The following is a 20,187-nucleotide window of genomic DNA, read 5'->3' as shown; positions in this document are numbered from 1 at the left end:
TTTTACTTGTAATCTTCAGAGAAATAAAAAGCACAATTTTTTTTCTGTTAGCAGCAATGGATCTGTTATATTCACAAGACAGCACATACCATGGCTTTTGAGATACTGGTTATGGGTCACTGGTTGGGACAGGGATGAAACCTAATCAGATAATGGGACCACGGAGGGGAAGGAAGGAAGGAAATGTTTTATTTAACGACGCACTCAACACATTTTTATTTATGGTTATATGGCGTCAGACATATTGTTAAGGACCACACAGATATGGAGAGATGAAACCAGCTGTCGCCACTTCATAGGCTACTCTTTTTGATCATCGGCAAGGGATCTTTTGTATGCACCATCCCACAGGCAGGATAGTACATACCAAGGCTTTTGTTACACCAGTTGTGGAGCACTGGCAGGAATGAGAAATAGTCCAATGGGCCCACCAATGGGAATTGATCCTAGATCGATTGTGTATCAAGCGAGCGCTGTACCAATTGAGCTACGTCCCGCCCCACGGAGAGGATATGACCCTATGACCCAAGCACCTCAGTCGAGCGCTGTACCAATTGAGCTACGTCCCGCCCCACGGAGAGGATATGACCCTATGACCCAAGCACCTCAGTCGAGCGCTGTACCAATTGAGCTACGTCCCGCCCCACGGAGAGGATATGACCCTATGACCCAAGCACCTCAGTCGAGCGCTGTACCAATTGAGCTACGTCCCGCCCCACGGAGAGGATATGACCCTATGACCCAAGCACCTCAGTCGAGCGCTGTACCAATTGAGCTACGTCCCGCCCCACGGAGAGGATATGACCCTATGACCCAAGCACCTCAGTCGAGCGCTGTACCAATTGAGCTACGTCCCGCCCCACGGAGAGGATATGACCCTATGACCCAAGCACCTCAGTCGAGCGCTGTACCAATTGAGCTACGTCCCGCCCCACGGAGAGGATATGACCCTATGACCCAAGCACCTCAGTCGAGCGCTGTACCAATTGAGCTACGTCCCGCCCCACGGAGAGGATATGACCCTATGACCCAAGCACCTCAGGCGAGCGCTGTACCAATTGAGCTACGTCCCGCCCCACGGAGAGGATATGACCCTATGACCCAAGCACCTCAGTCGAGCGCTGTACCAATTGAGCTACGTCCCGCCCCACGGAGAGGATATGACCCTATGACCCAAGCACCTCAGTCGAGCGCTGTACCAATTGAGCTACGTCCCGCCCCACGGAGAGGATATGACCCTATGACCCAAGCACCTCAGTCGAGCGCTGTACCAATTGAGCTACGTCCCGCCCCACGGAGAGGATATGACCCTATGACCCAAGCACCTCAGTCGAGCGCTGTACCAATTGAGCTACGTCCCGCCCCACAGAGAGGATATGACCCTATGAGTCTGACCCAAGCACCTCAGTCGAGCGCTTTACCAATTGAGCTACGTCCCGCCCCACGGAGAGGATATGACCCTATACCCAAGCACCTCAGTCGAGCACTGTACCACTGAGCTACGTCCCGCCCCACGGAGAGGATATGACCCTATGACCCAAGCACCTCAGTCGAGCGCTGTACCAATTGAGCTACGTCCCGCCCCACGGAGAGGATATGACCCTATGACCCAAGCACCTCAGGCGAGCGCTGTACCAATTGAGCTAGATTCTTGTTTATGAGAAGGGACGGGACGTAGCCAAGTGGTAAAGCACTCGATTGATGCATAGTCGGTTTGGGATCGATCATCATCGTTGGGCCTATTGGGCTATTTCTCATTCCAACCAGTGCACCATGACTGGTATATCAAAGGCTGTGGTATGTGCTATCCTGTCTGTGGGATGGTGCATATAAAAGATTCCATGCTACTAATGAACAAATGTAGCAGGTTTCCTCTCTAAGGCTATATATCAAAATTACCAAAGTTTGACATCCAATAGCTGATGATTAATAAATCAGTGTGGTGGTGTTAATCAAAACAAACTTTTGTTTCTAAGATCCAGGCCTCGGCATAGTGATTCACTCATCAGATGCTATCGCAGGCAGATACTGAAAGTGTAAGAAATGAAAATAAAAATGTACAAATTTGGAGATCAATCCTTTGGTATATATATATGTACATACATATATATATAGATATAGATATAGATATAGATATATATATATATATATATATATATATACATACACACACACACACACACACACACACACACACACACACACACACACATACACATATATATATATATATACATATACATATACATATACATATATATATATATATATCATTGGGATCTCAGGCTTCAGCTAAAACTACTGCTGAGCTTCATGAGGGTCGTGAAAATTTAATTTTGCCACCACCCCACCCCCCACCCACTGAATTTGATGAAATCTGGAACAGCCAGGAGATTTTAAACCTGCTGTTTGTTTCAGGACCACATGTAATATGTGTTGGATCAGTGATAAAAACATTTTAATAAGATGATTATAGCTTAATTTTATTTCTTTATTTTTCAGGATTACTTTTACCCAAGTCTGAGTGGGTCATAGTAAAGGTAAGTAATACATATAGAATTTACTTCATTGCATTTTTTAAATGTGGATTTCAGTTAGTAATAATTGCAATTTTAAATTACGCAAGTGTTGTTCTAATCGGTGGACTCTGTAAAAGATATATACAGAAAAAAGACCGACTAGTTATTGTATGCTGCTTCCCTGTTGTTATTGTTTGTGTAAATGTTTTATGAAATTATATTAAAGGTGCAGTCTTGTCTTTTCATTTTGTACATTTTTAAAAGCAATACACACCCAAATTGTTTTTTAAAAATGAGAAAAAACCCAAAACAAACTTACTATACTTTGTGGCACTAAAAATTACTAATACATCAAAGGCCGTGGTATGTGCTATCCTCTATGGGATGGTGCATATAAAAGATCCTTTGTTGCTAATCGAAAAGAGTAGCCCATGAAGTGGCGACAGCGGGTTTCCTCCATCAATATATGTGTGCTCACTAACCATATGTCTGATGCCATATAACCATAAATAAAATGTGTTGAGTGCATCATTAAATAAACCATTTCCTTCTTCCTTCCTAAAAATGACTAAATTGTGTTTTGCAGTTATTACTGCTTTGATGCAAAATAAAAGTTGATTGCCATATAAGAAACAACAAAACAAACTAACCATGCATTGTTACATTAAAGAGTGAACAAAGTGTCTGGTTTCACATGGCTTGTGAATAATACACACATTCTATTATAAGTTATTAAATAATTTTTAAAATATGCCAGAGATTGCAGCTTTAAATGACCTTTCCATTGTACTATGTGTTGAATATTAAATTCCCATGATATCTGGAGATCACAGTTGTCATACACTCACACTATTGTTCTGTCACCCCAGGCTCTATATCCCCAGTCTGGATCCACTTATCTACTCTTGCAGATTTTCTCTCTTACACTGATTATTAGCTGGAAGGGTGGGTGTTCTGTAAGCCAATCCTTCCCTTAATATTCTAAACCCTGACATTTGGCCTGGCCAGCGTGAATGACCAGCAGCCTATATATAACAGTTAGCAAAGAAAACTAGGTCAGGACATTTTCGTTTAGCGGACCCCCCTCCCAACGCTCTCTCTGTGTGTGTTTGTGTGTAAGTGGTCCACCATTTGAACGGATTATCGGGATTTGTGCGGCCGCTGATTGGTACCGATTCCAACCGGACTGGCTACGGGTTCTGTTACACGGTAAAGCTGGACCAGTGCACGTGCGTGTGCGCGCAGGTGAGTGAGAGAACGTGTGGCGGGTGTAAAAGTGTGCAGCTGTGTGGGATTGGGCTGGGAATGTAGGCTGTCTGTTTACACCGCTTGTTAATTACATACCTGGGCTCAAGACATACGATCCCAATGAATGGCAGGAATTCACCGCGCTGTAGATCTCACCTCTCTCTCTCTCTCTGTCTTGACGTGATTGTCCACTTCAGGTAGGCTTTTCATAATACGTCTTATAGTACTATGTCCGTATGGTTTTACTATTGTAAATAGTATTAGTAGCATGCAGTTTAGTACTATATTCCAGTGAAGGTATACATGTTCATGTTTGCAGTTTAGTATTATCTCTGTTAATGTATATCGTATATGTATATACATGTATATGCATTTTAGTACTATGCCTGTTAGGTTGTTTTTACTAGATCATGTGTGAACTTACATGTCTCAACATAACAGATGGTACATGCATTGTAACTTTCCTTAAAAAATGTAATTGGGGTTTTATAATGAAACCAAGGTTAAAATACTTTTTAAAAATTGCACATGTAAAATGTGTACAAACAAACAAAACAAAAGACTGATCAACATTTATTTGCGATCTTTTAATGCAGCAGTTACCCATGTCATACTCGCCAATAATACAATGTGTAAAAAGTTTGAAATTAAAGTAAGTTTATATTGTGTGTTGTCTTGTATGTGCTTTAAAGAGAAGTCCATGTTTTTCATTTTACAACCAGTGCTTGCTAGTATACCAATCCTCATTTCAGGTATTGTATGTCATAATGATTCTGTGCACTAGTATACCAATCCTGATTTCAGGTATTGTATGTCATAATGATTCTGTGCACTAGTATACCAATCCTGATTTCAGGTATTGTATGTCATAATGATTCTGTGCACTAGCAGTGTTCGAGATTAACGGTATCCCAATATCCCGGGGAAATCAGAATTTAATTTTGGATACCAGACTTCAAGAACCCAGTATCCCACCGGGATACCATATAATACTAAATTCTCAGGTGGGATACCAGATTTTGAAATGTTAGTATTCAACTGGGATACTGCCCCAAAAATTTAATCTCGAACACTGACTAGTATACCAATCCTGATTTCATGTATTGTATGTCATAATGATTCTGTGCACTAGTATACCAATCCTGATTTCATGTATTGTATGTCATAATGATTCTGTGCACTAGTATACCAATCCTGATTTCATGTATTGTATGTCATAATGATTCTGTGCACTAGTTGAGTGGGATGTAGCTCAGGGGTAAAGACTTCACCTGATGCACAGTCGGTCTGTAGGATCGATCCCTGTCAGTGGGCCCATTGGGCTATTTATCATTCCAACCAGTACTCTGCAACTGGTTTAACAAAGTCCTTGGCATGTAACATCATGTCTGTTGGATGATTGTGGGATGATGTAATTTCTGCGGCTAAATTAAAAACGCGAAAATTACACATTCGCGAATAGTACCCGTTTTACAGTATCCTGTCTGTGGGATTGTGCTTATAAAAGTGCCCTTGCTGCTAATCAAAAAGAGTAGCCCATGAAATAGAGGCAGCGGGTTTCCTCTTTAGTTATCTGTGTGGTCCTTACCTATATGTCCGACGCCATATAACCATTAATAAAAATGTGTTGAGAGTGCTATTAAATAAAACATATGATCCTTCTGTGTACTAGCCTGTATAGACTGGCCTGTATGGTGAATGTATGGTGAATGTATGGGGACACCCTGCTGTTCCGAGGGGCTGCTATCAGAAACATAACAGTCTTTATGTCTTGTCATACAGCACTTGTTCAGTTGTTATTTCCTTTTTATGGACCTACATGTGTATTGCAAGGTTGGAGTTAACATTAGGGTCTTCAGAGTAGTGGACCGTCACTGTGGCAGATCTTTGGATTATTATGATATGCCACTGGATTTTATCTTACAACTTTTATGTCTAAGGCTGTGGTATGTGCTGTCCTGTCTGTGGGGGAAAAATACATATAAAAGATTTTTTACTGTTACTGAAAAAAATGGAGCAGGTTTCCTTTGAAGACTATATGTCAGAATGACCAAATGACTGACATCCAGTACTGGCATTGCTAGTATTGTGTATTACTAGACAACGGTTAATTAATTGATATGCTTTACTCGTTAAACAAAAGTAACGTTTTCTAGTATTGTGTATTACTAGACAACGGTTAATGAATTGATATGCTTTACTCGTTAAACCAAAGTAACGTTTTCTAGTATTGTGTATTACTAGACAACGGTTAATTAATTGATATGCTTTACTCGTTAAACAAAAGTAACGTTTTCTAGTATTGTGTATTACTAGACAACGGTTAATGAATTGATATGCTTTACTCGTTAAACAAAAGTAACGTTTTCTAGTATTGTGTATTACTAGACAACGGTTAATGAATTGATATGCTTTACTCGTTAAACAAAAGTAACGTTTTCTAGTATTGTGTATTACTAGACAACGGTTAATTAATTGATATGCTTTACTCGTTAAACAAAAGTAACGTTTTCTAGTATTGTGTATTACTAGACAACGGTTAATTAATTGATATGCTTTACTCGTTAAACAAAAGTAACGTTTTCTAGTATTGTGTATTACTAGACAACGGTTAATTAATTGATATGCTTTACTCGTTAAACAAAAGTAACGTTTTCCTTTTGGGGTGGGACGTAGCCCAGTGGTAAATCACTCCCCTGATGTACAGTTGGTCTTTGATCGATCTCCGTCGGTGGGCCAGTGGTAAAGCACTCCCCTGATGTACAGTTGGTCTTTGATCGATCTCCGTCGGTGGGCCAGTGGTAAAGCACTCCCCTGATGTACAGTTGGTCTTTGATCGATCTCCGTCGGTGGGCCCATTGGTAAAGCACTCCCCTGATGTGCAGTTGGTTTTTGATCGATCTCCGTCGGTGGGCCAGTGGTAAAGCACTCCCCTGATGTACAGTTGGTCTTTGATCGATCTCCGTCGGTGGGCCCAGTGGTAAAGCACTCCCCTGATGTACAGTTGGTCTTTGATCGATCTCCGTCGGTGGGCCCAGTGGTAAAGCACTCCCCTGATGTACAGTTGGTCTTTGATCGATCTCCGTCGGTGGGTCAGTGGTAAAGCACTCCCCTGATGTACAGTTGGTCTTTGATCGATCTCCGTCGGTGGGCCCATTGGTAAAGCACTCCCCTGATGTACAGTTGGTCTTTGATCGATCTCCGTCGGTGGGCCAGTGGTAAAGCACTCCCCTGATGTACAGTTGGTCTTTGATCGATCTCCGTCGGTGGGCCCATTGGTAAAGCACTCCCCTGATGTGCAGTTGGTTTTTGATCGATCTCCGTCGGTGGGCCAGTGGTAAAGCACTCCCCTGATGTGCAGTTGGTCTTTGATCGATCTCCGTCGGTGGGCCCATTGGTAAAGCACTCCCCTGATGTGCAGTTGGTCTTTGATCGATCTCCGTCGGTGGGCCAGTGGTAAAGCACTCCCCTGATGTGCAGTTGGTCTTTGATCGATCTCCGTCGGTGGGCCCATTGGTAAAGCACTCCCCTGATGTACAGTTGGTCTTTGATCGATCTCCGTCGGTGGGCCCAGTGGTAAAGCACTCCCCTGATGTGCAGTTGGTCTTTGATCGATCTCCGTCGGTGGGCCCAGTGGTAAAGCACTCCCCTGATGTACAGTTGGTCTTTGATCGATCTCCATCGGTGGGCCCATTGGGAAAGTTCTTGTTCCAGAAAATGCACCACAACTGGTATATCAAAGGCTGTGGTATGTGCTGTCCTGAACTTTGTGCTTTAAACCATTACTATTGTATAACACATACTTTGTTAATATTGTATGTACTGATGGCTATGTACAGTTTGTATCACTAATTTGTACACAGTGAAACCTGTCTAAACCGGATCATATCGGGGACCTAATGTTTATCCCATTTAGACAGGATCCATTGTTTAGAGGGTCACGTTTTAAAATTTATAATAATTGGGATCATGAAAGGTGGTGGGTTTTGACAGGATTCTGATTGTTCAGGGTCTGGTTTAGACAGGTTTCACTGTACAGTGAAACTCCTCTAAACTGGACACCCTTGGGACCAATAAAAATTTCCTGTATAAGAGGGATCCGGTTTAGAGAGGTTAAATTCTGTATTCGTTTAAAAAATAAATACTCTTGAAAACGTTTGGTTATGAGGGAATTCCGGTTTCCAGAGGGTCCAGGCTTGAGAGGTTTCACTGTAATGGTTATTGGTACCATTCCAGTTACTTGATGTCTACTTGAAGTGCACATAATGCATTCCTCATCTTCGTGTGCTACTGCATTAAGGGTTATTAGAAATGCTTTCGGTTACATTATGTTGATCCGAGTGGTGTACGGTATGGGTTGCCAAACACTCCCATTTTACACTGATGTTTATGAAACCTCAAAGAAGCAAACGTCTTTCGTTATTAGCTGGCCTGTCTTATATGATAAGTAACCGGGTCATCGAGTTCACATGTTGATTAGGACGTACACCCCTTCCGACTCTTAAGCCCTAGTAATTACATAACAAAATGGATCCAGTGTTGTTGTTGTTAGCAAAATAATGTATTAATTATAAGGCCATACACTGTGTGTAGTAGTCTTTTCTATCGGTACAGTAGAAAATAAAAATCTCTCTGGACTGCTGTATATGTGTGTTGGGAGAGTGGGAGTGGGGGAGGGGAGGGAGATATTGAATAAAAATGAAAATAGAAAGAAAGAAATGTTTTATTTGATAATGCTCTCAACTCGTTTTTATTTATTGTTATATATTTATGACATTGGGCCACAGATACTCTTTTCAATTAGTAGCAATGGATCTTTTATATGTATATCCCACAGACAGGATAGCACATACAGCCTTTATTACACCAGTCGTGGAGCACTAGCTGGAACTAGAAATAGCCCAATGGGTTTCACAATGGGTCCATCAATGGGAATCGATCCTAGAATAATCGTGCATAAGGCAAGCATTTTACCACTGGGCTATGTCCCATCCAAGGTGTATACTTCCAGAGATATATATATATATATATATATATATATATATATATTAAACTTTGGAAGTATTTGTATTATTTGAACTGCGTGTATGCACTTTTTAAATGTAAATCAACCTCCACTGAGGGGATTCAAACCAGAGACCCTCTGTGTGAGAGTAGTGATCAACCAACTGAGCTAATAGAGAAATTCCCACTAATTACTGCCAGCAGGAGAACTTTATGCCAACACTACTACATACATATTCTGGGGCAAGAGGGGGAGGGGGGGGGGGGGGAGAAGAGGGCACACTTTTCAGATATTTTGCTTTATATTTGCTTTATAATAGTGTAAAAATGTGTAAATATAAAAGTGTGCCCCCCCCCCCCCCCCCCCCCCTTCCCACTTTTTGGCACTTTCCTACGCTCGTGCCACAAAAAATAAAAGGGTTACACTATATGGCTGCAGGGGCAAGGTGTAGAATAGTGCCTGATGTGCAGTCTGTCTAAGATCGATTTCCATCAGTGGGTCCATTGGGCTATTTCTCGTTCCAGTCAGTGCAAAAAAGACTGGCATATCAAAGGCCATGGTATATGCTGATTCTTTGCTGCTAATTGAAAAGAGTAGCCCATGAAGTGGCGACAGCGGGTGTCCTTTCTCAATATCTGTGTGGTCCTTAGCCATATAACAGTAATGGAAAAATGTAGCAGGTTTTCTCTCTTGGACTATAATTATGTCAAAATTACCAAATATTTGACATGCAATAGCCAGTGATTAATAAATCCATGTGCTCTAGTGACGTCGTTAAACAAAACAAACTAACTTTCTATATAGCTGCTACAATTTGCTACGAGGTTATTGAAACCTGGGACAGATCTTGCACATTTTCCCCATCGGAGATGTCAAGCCTGACATTTGTCAAGCATGTTGGTGGAACATGTACTTGTCAAGTGTCTTGTTGGGATTGGCAATACGGAACAGGCATTGAAATAAGTTGAGAAAGGTTGGCAGGTTGGCTGGTCAGGTTACCAGTGGATTGCTTACCATATGCTAAGAAAGAAGGAAGGAAATGTTTTATTTAATGACACAATCAACACATTTTATTTACGGTTATATGGCATAAGAACCACACAGATATTGCGAGAGGAAACCTGTTGTCGCCACTTCATAGGCTACTCTTTTTGATTAGCAGCAAAGGATCTTTTATATGCACCATCCCACAGACAGGGTAGTACATACCACGGCCTTTGATATGCCAGTCATGGTGCATTAGCTGGAACGAGAAATAGCCCAATTGGCCTACTGACGGGGATCGATCCCAGACCGACCATGCATCGAGCGAGCACTTTACCACTGGGCTACGTCCTGCCCTGCTAAGAAAGTTGAGAATGGTACTTCATTTTCAACCACCCCTGCGTGTGCTGTAACCTCACCGTGGTGCAGGGGTGTAACATTCTCTTTGAGAATGGCCAATACAGCACAAATTGAAGTTTGGAGTAAAATTCGGTGTCCGTAAAATTCTGTGATATTTGTATTTGTATTTTTGCACAGTTCTTTACACTGTTTTTTGTTTAAACCTTGAATTTTTATATTGATGTTGGTCATCACTTTATTTATTTGTTTGCATTACCATAGTTTGACACCCAATAGCCGATGTATTTTTTGTGCTGGGGTGTCGTTAAACATTCATTCATTCATTCATTCATTCATTTTCAACCAAATCTGATTTAACAAAACCACGGTCACTTAAATGTTGATACTATGTGTCAGTACAATAAGGATAGTGATTTCACAAAACCACGGTTACCTAAATGTTGATACTATGTGTCAGTACAATAAGGATAGTGATTTAACAAAACCATGGTCACCTAAATGTTGATACTATGTGTCAGTACAATAAGGATAGTGATTTCACAAAACCACGGTCACTTAAATGTTGATACTATGTGTCAGTACAATAAGGATAGTGATTTAACAAAACCATGGTCACCTAAATGTTGATACTATGTGTCAGTACAATAAGGATAGTGATTTCAAGGAACAAGTATTCTGAGAGTACTGATAAAGAAATACATGCCCCCTACCGGACCCAACAAAGTTTTGAATCTCTTAAGTTCAAGGCCATATAATTCTGTAAAAAATGGGTAAATTGTCACAAAAGTCAAACTTGATCTGTAACAGTATTTGATAAAGCTATATAAAAATTTCAGCTCAATATTTCAAGGCATTGTGTGGGGGGGGGGGGGGGATATGGAAAACTATGCATGGTACAGACTGACAGATGAATATTGACAGACAAAGATGGACAGACAGAAGGACACAGATGAAACCTGTAATCCCCTTCAGTTGGACCAATAGAGCACTAATAACAAAGTATATATCACTGTGTCTTTGAAGTTATTTTATGTGAACAATAATGTGAATATATGTCATAACCTACATGTACATGTATTAGTTACCAGGCCCGTGTTTTATGGTAATTACCCTGTACATGGGTTCCCAGACACTATGTGCTTGTTCCAGTGTCTGCTGCACCTCTGTGTGGGCAGAGACCGAGACACAGAAGTCTGCCTGAACACTGTGACTGCATTTTGATGACATTCTAATGACTGAAAGCCAGTTGTCAGCAAGTACAGTAGTGACTAATCTGATCGGTACTTCCTGTGCTTGGTATTGTTGGGTAGCTGGTTCGTTACACTGCAGTGAGTACACACACAGACACACACGCACATGGGAAGAAACCAGGTTACCACTCCTTCTCATTAATGATAGATGTAAATGTGTGGTTGTGTATATTTAAAAAAGAAAGCTGAATAATATTACTGTGAATACCCCAGGTATTTACTGTGTTTGCAAATTGGTGGCTGCTTACTTGAAGTCTAAGCAATTATGTCATGCACTTTCCTGAACAAAGTAATTAATCTTTAATGTAATTTGTAAATGAAATAGTCAATGTTTTATTTAATGTTGCACTAAGCATAGTGTGCATACCATGACCTTTATTGCACCAGTTGTAGAGCATGGGCTGAACCTAAAAATAACCCATCGGGCTTACCAATGGGGATTGATCACACATAGGGGGTGGGGGAGGGAGGAGGTTGGGTTTGTTTTTTCGTAAAATATTTTTCTCAAAGTCGAGATTTGATTTTCAGTGTTAAAAAATTACATTTAAGTATGGTACATGTACAGTGAAATCCCTCAAAACAAGACACTCTGTAAACCAGAATTTGCATTTGACTGGACACTTTTCATGGTTACTTTTTAAATATCAGTATAGACAAAAAAACTTCTCTAAACTGTATAACTCTTTAAACTAAAGTTTTTACTTGGTCCCATTGGGTGTCCAGTATAGAGGGGTTTAAATTTGGGCAATTCCGTGGTCAAGTAAACCAATAGGTCATTTTTAAAAACTTATTGAAGTGAGACAAGTTTGGTATCATTGTGTTATTTGTAGTTTTGATGGGTTTTTTTTTAAATAATGGGCATCACATCTCTAGGAAATGACTTGTACAATATTGTGTTATTTCTAACCTATTTACCGAGGGAGTTGGACCTATGGTAAGTGATACCAACAGTTGATCACTGTAATGTCCACCAGTGGCCATCTCCGCTCATGTCCAAATGAGGTACAGCGTATGCAGGGTCAGGTAAGATGAAATAAAGTGACTCTGATTTAGGTCGGCTCCTCCCACCAGTATTGTTGTGGTCCTGCACGGAATACGTACATTTTTAATTAATGTCTCCGTGTTTGATCGGCCTTAAGTTACAAGTGTGTGCGTAATTGCTCGGCCGCTCACAATGCGGACCTAACATGGCCACAAAGACGTCCATGTTTATTGAGATTAATGTTGGTTCTACGACAGTCACTGGTGTCAAGCCGTGTGGACAGTCCGGTAAGTTAGCTGGAATGTAGGTGTGTGTGTGTTTGGGTGGGAGAAGAACTACTGTATAGAAATGATTCATCTACCAGTATATATGAAGCTTCTAACAAGTGCACCCATACAAAGAATATTTTTTGTTCCATATGCCATTGTGGTTTGCTATGCAAATTGCAGGTGACTATACAATTCTAAAACATTAAATTTAAATTAAGTTTGTTTTATTTAAAATAAGATAAGATGAGATAAAATTTATTGCATTTAAACATTCCACATGGGAACAGAGTGCACAGAATGAAAGTATGCACTAGAACACATTCATTAATTGATTCATCTAGCAGGGTATATGTTTATATAGCTTCTAAAAGTCTCACGTATACAAGGTAACAAATATTTACAGCGAACCGTTTGTTCAGTATCTCCTGGTGATTTGATTTGCAGATTTTAGAGCATTAAATTTAAATTAAAGTTTGTTTTGTTAAGTACTAAAGTTAATTCATCTATCAGGGTCTATGAAGCTTCTAAAAGTCTCACCCATATAATATATATTGTCACTGTTAAATATTACAATGAAAATTTTGAAAATAAAATATCTAGTCCCATGCTTATAAAACATTTGGAGTCCAGACTCAATCTCTAATGACATCACATGCATAGAATTTGTATGGCATTGTCATGGCATTAGTGTCTCAGACTCTGTTAGAGTCCCAAGTCTAGACTCTATAAGTTTTATAAGCACCAGGCCTGGAGACTATACTTTGAATCTAGATTTTTTTTTCATATTAAATTAATTTCTATAAGTCCAGTTAAAATTCAGACATGGCGTCTTAGATATTTCAAAATAAAGTTCAAGCACCCCGTCTTGGATACACTCTGATATATATATGTATATATCTGAGGTTCTGTGATGTTTGTGGTAAGTTGTTAGTGGTTATAGTTGGACAGAACTTGATGTATTAATAAATGCACAATGATTCATTAAAACATACTCAGGGTGGGAGCCAGTACTGGAATTTGAACCCAGCTCCTAACTACTAGATTTAAGTCTTAAGTTAACCACTACATAGCTGAGGCCAGTCCACATAGGATTGTTTTTTATACTTTAGTTACCAGATAGCCAGCAATGAGGTTAAAAGGCCAGCAATGTGGTTATAAGGCCAGCAGTGTGGATACAATGCCAGCAGTGTGGATACAAGGCCAGCAGTGTGGTTACAAGGCCAGCAGTGTAGTAGTAGGGCCAGCAGTGTAGTTACAATTAAGACCAGCAGTGTGGTTACAAGACCAGTAATGTGATTACAAGGCCAGCAGTGTGGTAGTAGGGCCATTAGTGTGGTAGTAGGGCCAGCAGTGTGGTTACAAGGCCAGCAGTGTAGTTATAAGACCAGTAATGTGGTTATAAGGCCAGCAGTATGGTTACAAGGCCAGCATGCAGTATGGTAGTAAGGCCAGCAGTGTGGTAGTAAACGCGTGTGGTAGGTACTTGTGGGTTAGTGAACACTTGAAACGGACCTGTTAATAACTCGAGGGCAGTTTCCTCTTGTATTGCTGCTTCAAGAGCTTGACGGCAATACTCTTGTTTTAATAATGCTTAATGACGGTTGCCCACTTCACTGGTATGGGATACAGCGTCTGTGTCAGCCAGACCCAACAAACTAGTAGCTCGGTATAGACAGCCTCCATTGTTTTCTACTTACAGTCCGTCCCATCATTCTGTAAAACTGGTTTCTGTAAAGAAAAGAAAAGAAAATGTGTTTTGGAAATAACAAAAAAACCCAACTATTTGTGTGTACAATTTACAAATCAAATTAAATAAGGCTTAAAATTTCTTTTGTGTTTCTTTTCTATGGACTTTGTTTATGAATTTCTTTTCACATAACACACAAGATGTTTTGTTTTTGTCAATATGTTATGTACAGTGATGATAGTACTATTAAAGTAAGTATTATAATACAAGTATTTTTTGGGTGTGTTTATGAACATTCAAACCATCAAGGATTTTTTCTACAGTTTATACAATGTAAAAAAAAAAAAAAGAGTCAGATATTCAGTATATGAAATTCAGATTACTTTGTGCTGGTGGTAAATGCTAAATAATGATATAAAATGCTATATTGTAACTGATTTGCATTAGCAGGGCTGCATATTTTACAAAATATACTGCTGGAAAGAAATACGGGAACATGTGGATTATAGACTGAATATAATTCACTACTGGTGTGGGGCGGGACGTAGCCCAGTGGTACAATACTTGTTTGATGTGTGGTCGGTCTAGGATCAATCCCCATTGGTGGCCCATTGGGCTATTTCTCATTCCAGCCACTGTACCACGACTGACATATCAAAGGCCATGGTATGCACTACCCTGTCTATGGGATGGTGCATATAAAAGATCCCTTGCTGCTAATCGAAAAGAGTAGCCGATGAAGTGGCGACAGCGGGTTTCCTCTCAATATCTATGTGGTCCTTAACCATATGTCTGACGCCATATAACTGTAAATAAAATGTGTTGAGTGCATGTAATGTTTGTATTCCCTACTCAGATTGAATGTCGGTAACATGGTTAACAAACACTATCAGTTTAGGGTTTGGGTTGCAGTCACTGTTTTCTTGGGTTGGAATTAGCTCAGTCAGTTGAGTGCTCACTTGAGATGCTTGCATTGCAGAATGGATCCATTCAGCTGATTGGGCTTTTTTGTTCCAACCAGTGCACCACAATTGGTCAAAGGTCGTGGCATGTGCTTTCCTGTCTGTGGGAAAGTGCATATAAAAGATCCCTTGCTGCATTTGAAAAAAATGTAGCGGGTTTTCTCTGATGACTATGTGTCAGAATTACCTAATTTTTGACATCCCATAGCCGATAATTAATTAATCTATGTGCTCTAGTGGTATCGTTAAACAAAATAAACTTCAACTTTAACAGTTTGCAGATATGATTTGTGATCCCTTATTCTTTCCATCAGTATAGACACTATGACATTATATCTGTTGTTTTGCACTTTTATCCAATTAATACACACCATTCAGAACCAATTCTTCGTTGCCAGTCATATACAGCTTATAATTTTTATGATGGCCATCAGAATGGACTGGATTCAATTCCACTAATTGCCGCTGGTGGATATTTTGGTAGGAATTTCGAGTGCTGTCACATCAGATTGGCTTCAATATTGAAATGTTCTGTCCAGTTGATTATATCACTCTTATAGCGTCAGATATCGGCTGATATTCAGACTTGATGAGAATTAATCTGGACTACAGTGTATCCGTGGAAAGTAAAATGGCTGCAGGACATGTAGGTTATATACAATTATAGACTGAAGCCCTCTAGCCAGGATTTCTAAATCTTTTGACAATCAATACTGGCAAATAGTTCATAACATGCACATGTAGGTATTTAGTCCTGGCCCTGTTTGAGAGATTTTGTACTGATTGATTGATAACAGTATTAACATATCATGTTAATATCAGCAATATGTAAAAATATAATTACAGTTAAAATGCTTTATGTATACAGGGCTCGAAACAGCCTGTGGCCAGGTCGCCAAATGTGACCAATGTCCTGCTTGGGCGACTTAAATATTAAAAAATAATGGCATTAGTCGCCCAAATAATATTATCTTCTTTAGAGCTATAACATATGAGCCACTGTTAATATTTGTATTCCACATTAAAATCTTGCTCATGGTTCGCTTACCATAATTTGCCAACATGCATTATTATTTTTTGGGCCACCATATATTTGGGCGAGTTTCGAACCCTGGGTATATAGAGGCACTGATTTTCCATTTCAGATTTTTCCCTTTTTCCATTTTACAAATTTCATTTTTTTCCGTTTCAGTATTAAACAAATCCTGTTTTTGTTTCACACACACACACATGCACACAAACACACACACACACACACACACACACACACACACACACACACACACACACACACACACACACACACACACACACACACACACACACACACACACACATATACAGAGAGCAATTAATTGCTGGTATAAAATAAATATATATGCAATGAGGCAAAACATGTCAGTAGTTTGTATTTATTTTCAGTTTTCTTTACGATATGATCGGGAAAATAATTACAAACGATCACACTATAAACCACTTCCCTTGTATAATTTATTTTGAACAAAGCCTGGCATACAATATGCAATTACTGCATTCCTTTGTGAGATCGGAAATATGGCAATGTCGCAAATGTTAAAAATTAATAAGCAAACATAGCATAATATATCTTTCACTTGAGTAAATATTGGACAATTTTAGCTCACAATGTTCGGTTTTTCCGTTAAATCGCCGGGAATAAGCGAAGAAAACACGACTGGTAAAATGTCTAGATATTCTACATTAAACATTTGGCATAACGTACAAAGGTACTAGTGTAGTATCATAGCACAGGCAGATGTTGGTGTCCATAGTTCGAAAAATAAATTTGAATTGATCAAATGCGTTATTTAAAGTTAAATAATGTTTTGGAAAAAAATCGGGAATTCTGTTTCAGATAGGTATTTCTGCGATTCCGTCCGCGATTCCGTGATCGCAGGAAATCAGTGCCTCTAGGTATATGATGCAGATATGGAATATTTTTATTGAGGCTATAGGGCTGGTGCTTATAAAACTTTTAAATCCTGACTGCTGTCTCTTTCTTTCTTTTTCTCTGTCTGTCTGTCTCTCTGTCTGTCGGTCTGTCTGTCTGTCCCTCCCTCCCCTCCCTCCCCTCCCTCCCCCCCCTCCCCTCCCTCCCTCCCCCTCTCTCTCTCCTCTCTTTCTCTCTCTCTCTCTCTCTCTCTCTCTCTCTCTCTCTCTCTCTCTCTCTCTCTCTCTCTCTCAAAAATGCTAAAATAACTGTTTAACATGAAAGAGCCATGAAATGTGCTGTGGTACCTGTCGTTAAAACAAGTAGACTTTTCTTTCTGTTCCCATGTTCTGGTGAACCTACAGAGATAAATGTACAACCGTATTAGAACGGTTACTCTAATGGCTGCATTTAATTTGACGTGTATATGTGTTTAGTGTTATCATGATGACACCTGTAATTTAGTCCTGTATTGTTATATAAGCTGATTACCTGTGCCAACCTACCAGAAAATAACCATTGTGATTCCCTGGTGCTTGAACTACCCAGCGTTGACATGCACTCATTATGTCCTGTTGTTCACAGCCCAGTTGTCCCACCATGAAAACACCACCCCAGGGGGTGCTGCTAACACTGGCAAACCTAGCCTGTCTAGCACACCCAGCGGAGGAGATGATTTGTCAATTGTTGATGGTGTCCTATAATCTAAGTACCACTGTTCCTCTCATCTCTCTCACACAACATACAGTTCAGGCGGGTTTGTGTGAAAAGAAATCATGGCCAGCTAAATTATAACAACAGTGACCCGTCTGTTATGTGATGACCAGTTCACAAAAAAATATTATAACAACAGTGACCTGTCTGTTATGTGATGGCCAGTTCACCAAAAAATATTTGTACTGAGGTTTATATCAGGAGTGTGATTTTTGGGGGGGGGGGGGGGGGGGGGGGGGTGTTGACAAAGTAGATTGGATTTGATCTGAAATGTTACTCATTGAAACTTGATTTGGAATGGGGATAGGAAGGTACCAAAAAGTGTATGTGTGTGTGGGCACATCTCTCTCTCTCTCTGTGTGTGTGTGTGTGTGTGTGTCTCTCTCTCTCTCTCTCTCTCTCTCTCTCTCTCTCTCTCTCTCTCTCTCTCTCTCTCTCTCTCTCTCTCTCTTTATCTATCTCTCTCTGTTTCTCTCTCTGTCTGTCTCTCTGTCTGTCTCTCTCTCTCTCTCTCTCTCTCTCTCTCTCTCTCTCTCTCTCTCTCTCTCTCTCTCTCTCTCTCTCTCTCATGTATAAATATATAAAAACCATCGCTGCTGCATCGCCAGTATTTGGGTAGGATTGGGTACTGAGGTTTGAACCCAGTACCTACTAGCAAGGCTGGTGGTCCTGATGCAACTATGTTATCATTACATGAACTTTATTCATTCATATTTGTTGGGGGGGGGTCTTTTTACATTTTGTGCACACCCGAATATGCGAGGTACCCTATTTATTTACAGAAAAATTTACCATTTGGTTTTCCATTAAATTAATTACTTAAACAATTAACCAGGTATCAATGAATAAATAAAAATCAGATATGTACAACAAATAAAATGAGGAGGTTTGAAAACTTTTTGCCATGTATTTCCATCATTCTACTCACAATAACCTATTAGTTGTAATCCATGTAAAATGCATAGTGTATGGTTCGTTTTCAACTCTACATGTTGGATAGTAATGCTAATATGAATAAACGTTGTTAAATAGATTCGGGCATTTTTGTTTAATTTATGAGCCTGTATGCCTATGAATATTGTCTACACTATGCAAGTCCTGTTTATTGGTGACTGTTTATTGGTGACTGTATCGGACAAACATTTATTGTGCTGTATAGACATCTTGTGAATACCAAATCGATCTGGCGCCACAGATTAATTGTCCGATTAAATGACAGACATTTGGTTAAATTCTTATCATGGGGCTAATTTCCTCTGTGTCAGATCGGAGTGAAAATTCACCAACTTCATTACTGATACTTACCAAGGGACTACACTAGGCCATTCTGTATATAGGGGAATGTCACAATAACACTTCATCATTCTTCAGGAATAAATAGTTTCAAGAATATTCCTCAAGTTGAAATATACCAATAAAGAATGATGTATGACAGTGTATGTAAACTGATGCTTTATTGTAACATTTGAATGGACTTTTCGTGTGCATCTAGCCATTACAGAAATGAGGGTTAAGGGGAATCAAGTGATAGACACTTCCCCTTAATTTGAATGGGAAGTTTTGCTAAATACATGTACTTGAGTAATGATTGTAGTAAGTGTAATAGCATTACTAATATACTGCATGTAAATATTTTAGTTTAATAGTGATTGTAGTGTTTAATATACCCAGTATTTTAATTTAGTATATGATTGTGTTGAGTGCAATATACTAAGTATTTGAGTATTGATCCTGTTAAGTGTAATATGCCGAGTATTTTAGTTTAATAATGACTTTGGTGTTTAATACACCCAGTATTATAGTTTGATAATGGTTGTGTCAGTGAAATACACTAAGTATTGAGTATTGATTGAGATGAGTGTAATATGCCGAGTATTTTAGTTTAATAACGACTGTAGTGTTTAATACACTGAGTATTTTAATTTGTTAACGCTTGTGTCAAGTGCAGTACACTAAGTATTTGAGTATTGATCGTGGTAAGTGTAACCTGTTGCCTGTAACTTGTGGTCGAGCGAGAAAGTGTTTATCTTGAGAATGAGTATTGATTAAAACACATTGATCGATTATTACCCATCCTGCAACAGATGCCCTCTGGCCGGTCAGCTGGATATGGTCTTGGTATGGCTTATTGGGTCATTATGTACAGCCATTGGTAAACACCGGTGTATGAGTCTCTCTCTTTCTATCGGTCTTTTCCGACCACGTTGCTTGGAGTCTTTTTAGTGTCACTGTGGAGGTTAAAACCTTGCATTGTGCATT

At 39.7% G+C, this 20,187-nt stretch overlaps 1 protein-coding gene across 6 annotated transcripts in view; it reads left to right on the top strand.

Annotated features, from left to right (window-relative positions):
* LOC121367543 (dystroglycan-like) overlaps positions 1-20,187 on the top strand; it is a 130,602-nt gene that overhangs the window by 62,202 nt on the left and 48,213 nt on the right. For 3 of the 6 annotated variants that reach the window (XM_041491776.1, XM_041491777.1, XM_041491778.1), the window contains one exon: positions 2,503-2,540. The gene's annotated coding sequence lies outside the window, so the exon portion shown is untranslated. Of the gene's footprint in view, positions 1-2,502; positions 2,541-3,631; positions 3,765-3,847; positions 3,965-12,530; positions 12,636-20,187 lie in introns of those variants that run through there. The other 3 variants (XM_041491780.1, XM_041491782.1, XM_041491779.1) reach the window with 3 other exon arrangements.

This window comes from Gigantopelta aegis, chromosome 3, assembly GCF_016097555.1.
Source record: "Gigantopelta aegis isolate Gae_Host chromosome 3, Gae_host_genome, whole genome shotgun sequence".
Classification (NCBI taxonomy): Eukaryota; Metazoa; Mollusca; class Gastropoda; order Neomphalida; family Peltospiridae; genus Gigantopelta; species Gigantopelta aegis.
This window is presented reverse-complemented; position numbering and strand designations above follow the sequence as displayed.